The sequence below is a fragment of the Peromyscus maniculatus genome, chromosome 2, assembly GCF_049852395.1.
Source record: "Peromyscus maniculatus bairdii isolate BWxNUB_F1_BW_parent chromosome 2, HU_Pman_BW_mat_3.1, whole genome shotgun sequence".
In the NCBI taxonomy this organism is placed as follows: Eukaryota; Metazoa; Chordata; class Mammalia; order Rodentia; family Cricetidae; genus Peromyscus; species Peromyscus maniculatus.
This window is the reverse complement of record NC_134853.1, coordinates 148835705-148843504: the sequence shown is the minus strand read 5'-3', so window position 1 is coordinate 148843504 and position 7800 is coordinate 148835705.

The following is a 7800-nucleotide window of genomic DNA, read 5'->3' as shown; positions in this document are numbered from 1 at the left end:
AACATGCCTCCACCTCACCTTCCAGCACTATGCAGGTTAGCTAGGAAGTGAAGTTCCCAGGTCAGCGTCTTCTCCATTTCTCCATGTTAATAACTCAAGTACTCTGTGTCTTCAACAATAGGATCTCATTAGCGAGTTCTGAGGGCTAGTCACGAGCAATGGCCTGTAGTGTCTGGGGTCTACAGGATCTCCCTGGCCAACAACACAAAAAGAGGTGACCCATTTCTGATTATTAGGGTTTCTCTTTAATATCAACTTGGGGTTCTGTCCCCTGTTACAGGGCAACCCATTCAAACTCATTACATATATATGAATATATAAAATGATACACAGACAGACAGACAGACAGACACACACACACATATACATATACTTCTACATTAGCAGGCTCCCTTGTGGGCGTTTCAAAGGCCTTTAGTGTTAGCTGTCCCCACACTTCCTCTTCTAGCCTGCCCTCCCACCCCCATTCCATTTAACCCTTCCGGCTCCATTTTCCCCCTTCCGCCCTTTATAACACAACATCTCTTCTATTTTCCCTGCTCTGAATATTCCCTCCAATCATATGATAGTTCTATTCTTTATTTTTATTGTTTAAATATATTTTTTATTAGGATAGTTCTATTTTTAACTTTTGGAGGAACTTCGACACTGTCTTCCCTAATGTCTGCTCTAATTCAGATTGTAAGGTTCCTCTTTTCCCCACATCCTTTTTATACTTGTCTTTCATCTGTGGTTCTCCACGCCTGGTTTTCCTTCTTCTTTTTAATTTTTTTTTTTTTTCTGGGACAGGATCTCTCTATGTAGCTCTGGCTGTCGTGGAACTCACTATGTACACCAGGCTGGCCTCGAACTCACAGAGATCTGCCTCTGCCTCTCAAGTGCATGCACCACCTGGCATCCTTTTTTAAAATGTGTATGTAGTGTGTATGCGTTTGTGAGTTCATGTGTGTCCAAGTCGGGGCATGCGTGTGTGGAGGTCCCAGGACAACCTTGGTGCCTGTCCTTGCTTTTCCTGAGACAAGCTCTCCTGTCACCTTTCCCACCTGGAGACAAGGTCCCCATTACCACTGTATAAACTGGGTTGCCTCTTGAACTTCCAAGGTTACTTTCTGCTTATCATGTAGGCACACTGGGATGACAGATGTGCACTACCACATCTGGCTTCACTTGGGCTCTAGGATCCAAACTCTCGTCCTCATCCTTGGACAGTAAACACTCTCTGAGCTGCCTCCGCAGCCCCCTTCCTTTTTTGAGGTGGAATGAGAACTCCTCACGTGGAGGTTGTAGGCTCCTTGGAGACAAAGCCCCTGGGCTGACTGCCGCCTGGGTGTTGGGGTAGGGGGAGGGATAGGGGCTTGGCTTTGGGCAGACTCTCCTTCTCCATGCTTGTGTTGCCAGGCAGCCTTCCATGAACCTGAGTGAGGAGGACTCCCTGGCATGAAAGACTTTGGCTAACTACCTGCTTCCCTCTCTGGGCCTGGAGCAGCTGGGTCACGGCCTGGGGCTGAGCAGGCTGAGAGTACTAATGATGGCTTCCCATGAGCTGGCTTGTCCTGATGAAATGGGCTGCTTCTGAGGCTGGCCTGATTACAGGGAGCCTGGGCTTCCCATCCCCAGGGCCAGCAGCTCCCAGGAACCCTGGATATCCAGCTGTTCTGCAGCAGCTGCAGAGACAGGTGGGCCTATGGAATTTGGGGAGCAGCTGCCCAAATGCATTGGTCTTGGGGATCTGGGACCGTGGTGGATCTGATTTGTGGTGAAGCCAGCGAGTTCACAGCGTTATGGTGGTGGTGGTGTAACTAGTAATAACAGCCATTCTTGCGGAAACATTTATTTAATCATTTATTGACAAGATCTCATGCTGTGGTCCAAGCTCCCCTGTGTGAACCATGCTGGCCTTGAACTCATAGCAATCCTCTGCCTCAGCCTCTATCTTAAGTGCTGGGATTGCAGGTGTGTCTACCACATCCCATAGTCTCAAACTGTTCTTCCCTTCTTCCTTATCTGTCTACATTATATACATGTGTGGAGCTCAGAGAATAACTTCTGGAGTCAGTTCTCGCCTTTCATCACATGGGTTCCAGATCAAGCTCAGGTTGTTGACTTGGCGGCAAGCACCTTACCTGATGAGCCATTTTGCTGGTCCACAAACTATTCTTTTTATAGGTGGACACTCCAGTCCAGACAGGGGCAGGGAGCTGCCTGGGCTCACCCTGATAGGGCCCTTTAGTAATGCTGGGATGCAAATCCAAGCCACCTACCGCTTCTGCTTCCCTCCTGACTTAGGTCCTGTGTATGACCTATGGGCAGGAAGGTTCTCTGTGCCTCCTCCCTGGGTCTGTGGGACCTGGTCCTCCTTCTGCTGTGCCCTCAGGCTGTGGGCTGGTATTGCTCTTGACTAACTGGGCAGCCTAAGCAGCTCCATTCTCCCCAGGCCCCAGTTTCTGCACAGTGAGGTCCTACCGAAAGCTTGGGTCTAAAGTCACAGAGCAAGGGAAGATGATGGACAGGGCAGGAGGTAATGAGTATGTGGGAACGAGACAGAGGCCGCTGCTCCATGGGGCTCTGGACACCTGCCTTTGCCTTGGCTTCCTCCAGGAAACTCTGGGGTTTCAGACACCCACATTCCTGCTGCTCGCCAGGCGACGCCGCTTGGTCAGAGCGTGTCCAAGCTGTAGATGACAGAGTTCCTGGTCCTCGTGGCTGCCCTGGGGCTGGTGGTTGCCTTCCTTCAACTCCAGTGCATTCCCTTTACCTAAGGAATGGTGCTGGCTTCATGGAGACTGGGAGACTTCATGGGAGACAGGAGCAGGCTGAGCTGCGGGCGCAGGGAGTCTCTGGGCACTGGCCTGACCTCCCGTGTGATTGTGTCCTTGCTGCCCAAGTGTTGGGACTGCAGCTGCGCTCCACCAAGCCTGGATTTCTAATGTATTTTTTTTACTAAGTATGGTCATGTTGCCCAGTCTTCCAGTAGGTTACAGCATGTTTTGCATAATAAGTTAGCATTTTAAGTGCACACGTACACACACACACACACACACACACACACACAGAGAGAGAGAGAGAGAGAGAGAGAGAGAGAGAGAGAGAGAGAGAGAGAGAGAGAGAGAGAGAGAGAAGCAAGCAGCAGAATGGAGAGACTCACAAGATTATTATAGAAATCATTTTGAAAAACTGGATTTATAGCTTTGTTGCATCGTCTGAAGATAGGAGCAGAGTTTAAAATGGCCTCTGTTGAGTTCAATTCTTTCCTTGTCCATGGTTCTCTTGGAGCAGGCACTTACCTCATGTTGTATATACATTTTTGGGGAAGGTATGTTTATTTATTTGGGGACATGCCACAGGGTCCGTGTGGAGGTCAGAGGACAAGTTGTGGGGGTCAGTGCTCTCCTTTCTTCCATGTGGGTCCTGGGGGTCAAACCTCAGTCATGAAACTCAGCAGCAAATGCCTTTGTGATGAGCCATCTCACCAGCCTCCTGAACACACATTTTATTATTAAAAAAAAAATGCTTTCAAGCATCCAGAAAGTTTAAAAGAATTGTGCAGTCTGTCCGGGCATGGTGGTATATATTCAGTGCTTGGGAGGCAGAAACAGCAAGATCAAGAGTTCAAGGCTAACTTGGGCAAGTTCCAGGCCGTGAGAGGCTACCCAGTGAGACTCCATCTCAAAAAATCAACCGCTACAACAAGCAAACCACAAAAAGAAGAAAGGAAAGTGTTTACACACGTAGGATCTGAACCCATGGTGAGTACTGTTAAGCATTTTTGCTCCATCATACATTCATCCTTTAATCCATCTCTCTATCCATGCCCTACCCATCCACTACCGACCCATCCCTTCTCCCTATCCAGTCCATCTCCATGCAATGAATATGAAGGCTGAGCCTAGCGATATTTATTTTCTTTCTTTCTCCCCCACACTAATATATCCTGTTCCATACATGCACATATCAACACCCACACACCCACATGTAAACCCCACATGTATGCATACTGCATATGATTTATTGACATCCATATTCACATGTGCACTCTCCATGCACGCAGCCACATGTATCCTCCTAGCAAGCATCACCCTGCACCACACCTTTGCTCACCTGCATACAGAGCAGACTCCTGGTGTCTTCGAGGGAAACACCCGCAGACATCTTCGCCTCTGACAGCACCCCACCATCTGTCCATCTCTTCCACACTCACCAGTCTTTTCTTTCTCTTCCCAGACACTTCCAGGAAGCCGGAGCCCTCTGGAGTGGGGAACAAGCCCACTAGGTCATTCTCTCTCTGCCAACAATGACTATCCGCGTAGCTTCATCCTCAGCATCCGGGCCACACCCCGCCCTCTGTGACTGATGGTTGAGAAAAGGTCCCAGAGTGGTCCAGAGGTGTGTATGTATGCTGGACATCTGCACTTGAGTCTGTGCATGAATGACCCCATATGTGTATTCCCACACATGTGTTGAACATACACTGTGAATACACATCTGGCTGTCTCCACACTTCCAGATGTATTGCCACGTTGTCATTTCCAGATGGGAGTCTGTCCTTCCTTCCTTCCTTCCTCCCTCCTTCCCTCCCTCCCTCCTTTCCTTCCTTCCCTCCCTCCCTCCTCTTTCCCCTCTTTGCCTATCTCCCTGTTCTCTTTTTTTTCCCCTTTGGCCCCCCTTCCTTCCCCCATCCTTTTTTCCTTTCCTTTCTTCTTCTAGCTTTTTGACTTTTTTGAGACATGATCTCACTCAGTAGTCCAGGTTAGCCTCAGATTCATGGCAAGCCCCTGCCAAGTACTGGGATTACAGGCATGAGACATCATGTTCATGAATCTTCCTCAAAGACCTTGCTCACATAACTGGCATGTGAGGTCCAGGTGTGGCTCTAAGACCCTGTGCTCGGGGGGTTCTCAGCAGAATGTCTGGCAGCAGGGTTTAAACACTCCAGCCCTGACCTCCCATCCTCTGGAAGGACCTGGCTTCCATACTGGCTCTGCTCATAGCCGCTGGGGCCATCCCACTTGGGTGCATCTTACAGGAGATGCTTTTTGCCAAGTGCCAGCAGCCATAGGCACTTGGGAACGGTGACTGCCCGTGTTGGGGTTGTCCATGAGCTTCAGCTCCAGCTCCCATGCACTTTGAGAGGAAGGACAGTCCTGGCTGGGAGTTTGTATGGCGAGAGCAAGGTACATAGTGATTAAGCCTCTTCCCAGGTGCTCCCCCAATCCCAAGCCCTCATTACCCTACATGCATATTCATAAGGGATGGCCTCATCTCTACTCTGTAAATGGGTCATAAGCAGGAAGTAGAGGCCAGTGCAGAGACCTGAGGCCCAGGGGACAGGAGACTCAAAGCAGGAGCGCATCTGAGTCCTTATGGACGGGAGGATGGTGAGAGGATTGGGTGGTGCCAGTGACTGTGGGACGTTAGGGGGCACTGAGGGCTTGGGAGGGTTTAGTTCCTATATTTCAGATTTGTAAAGTAAGTGATGGTATGTCAGAGAACCCTGGGGCAGATGGTTTGGGGAAGCCAGGGCTTCCTATGGGGACTACGGAGCTGAGCATGTCTCAACTGGGTGGTAGGCACAGGGGGATGGACCAAATGAGCCTTGCAAATTTTTCTCAGTGAATTCTGTTTCCATGGCATCAAGTGGAGGTGCTGAAGCTGCACCCTTGCCCTCCTGTGAAGCTCGGAGAGGCCGGGTGACTTGGCATGGTCTCACAGCTGCCGACTGTGATCTTGTCTCTGGAGGTGTGAGAGACAGCTGTTCTAGTCCCACCCAGGAGGTTTAAGGCTGAGAGGAAAGCTGATGGACTGGGGTGGCCAAGCAGTCAAGCCTTTCAGTCCCCTTCTTCATAGCATGTCTTCACCAGCCCCCGAGATAACCCAGAGAAAAATGATTGTTCCCATTTTACAGATGAGAAGCGTGAGGCTGAAAGAGGAGGAGGCGGCACCCGGACAGGACTACACAGTGAGTAGTCTGCACAGGGCTGGCCCTTCCCTACAGGGTGGTGAGGGGGATTCCAGAACCTAGCTGGCCTTAGTCTCCAGCCTGGGTAAGGCCAGACCGTGACAGCACAGTATCCTTCCGTGAAAATGTCCAGCCTAAAACTGAGGGGCTCTTTCTGCGCTGCAGCCATGTTAATGCCCTCTCTTCTCAGAAAGCAACTGCTCAGCACTCAGGAGACAAAGGCAGGAGAAGCTCTGTGAGTTCGAGACCAGCCTGGTCTACAAAGCAAGTTCTAGGCTAGCCAAGGCTACACAGTGAGATTCTGTCTCAACCACCCCACCACCCAAAAAAAAGCAACTACTTCTTAGACCGTGCTCTCGGATGCTTCTACCTACTTTGTGGGGTTGAGCAGAGTAACCAGCCCTACTTCGGGGGAGGGGACTGAGGCAGAGGAGGTGAAGTGTCCCCAGGATAGCATAGGCTCTGGGAGGCTGGGGCAGCATAGGAACCCCAGGTGTCACCCCTCTGTGTCTAGGGCATCCTACGGTGCTGGGTCGTGGAAAGGGAGGTGCTGTTGGTTGGGGCGGTGTTGTCTGGGGGCAGGGATGTCCGAGGGAGCAGACCCTGGAATGGGTACAAACAGAGGGTGGGTGACAGTTCAGGCTTAGAGGACAGACATGGGGAAGGTAACTGTGTGGGCCTGTTAGGACAGGATGTCATCACAGCAGAATGAGGAAGCAGCTTGCGCCGAGAGCTCACATATCCATTCAGCAAGCATCCTGCCCCGCCATGTCTCCTCCTTGTAAGTTGCTCACAGGAGGAGAGGGTACAGGCAGAGGTGAATTGGGGATAGGGGAGTGTTTTCAATCACTTCCACTCTCCAAGGAAAGTACAAATGGCTGGGAACAGGCCTTGAGGATCTGAGGTCAAGGCCCCACTTGATGCCTTCCTAGGACTACCCCTTCTGAGCTGCAGGAGCTAAGTACCACCAGCAGCAACTTTTGTGACCACAACTAGTGTTTGGCCAGTGCTAAGCCTGCCAATAACACGAGCCTCAGTTTCTTCATCCGTGAATTAGGGCAGAGAATGAACCTACTTCTCAGGACAGACATGGATTCAAACAGTGCCATGAAAGAGCGTGGCTCTTGCGTGAGCTCTGATACGGTGAATTCTGTGTGAGGTCCTGTTGTTCTGGAAGTACCAGGGAAGTGGGCAGGCCTTCGTTCCCACTCAGCCCAGGCCATAGGCTGGTGGTCATGGTTCTCTTCATCCAGAAGATGCAGATGTGAGCAAAGCTTTGAAGGCACCACTGCCTTCAAAGCTGATAAAGAGAAGGGCTTTCAGAAGGAAAGCCGGCTGATGTGTGGCTGGGGGAAGTGCAGGGTATTTGCAGAACAGCCCTGGCACAATTACCGGCTCAGCCAGGTGCTGTATGAATCACCCAGGGAAGGAAGCCGTTGGGCAGGATCTTTGGCCCCTGGGGCCAGCTAAAGCCTATGCACTTCCTCCCCTAGCATTATCTGGTCTAGAGTTGATGGGGGAGAAGGCTGGGGGTACCATAATTACAGAACTCTGCTCACCCCTGAGCCTGGGGGTGACCTGCCAGGATGCCCTCCTCTCAGTGACCTCCTTAGCTGCATATGGACAGGGAGCAGGGGTGCTGAGCAGCGTGTGTGTGTGTGTGTGTGTGTGTGTGTGTGTGTGTGTGGCCCAAGGCAGGGCCAGTAGTTTGAAGAACAGGTGGATGGAGAGGAGATGGTCTAAACAAGTACGAGGTTGGGGTCTTAAAGGGGATTGGATGATAAGGGCTTCTATTTACTGAGTTCTTGCGGTGTGTTGTAACAGTCCCATGAGGTCAGCACCTT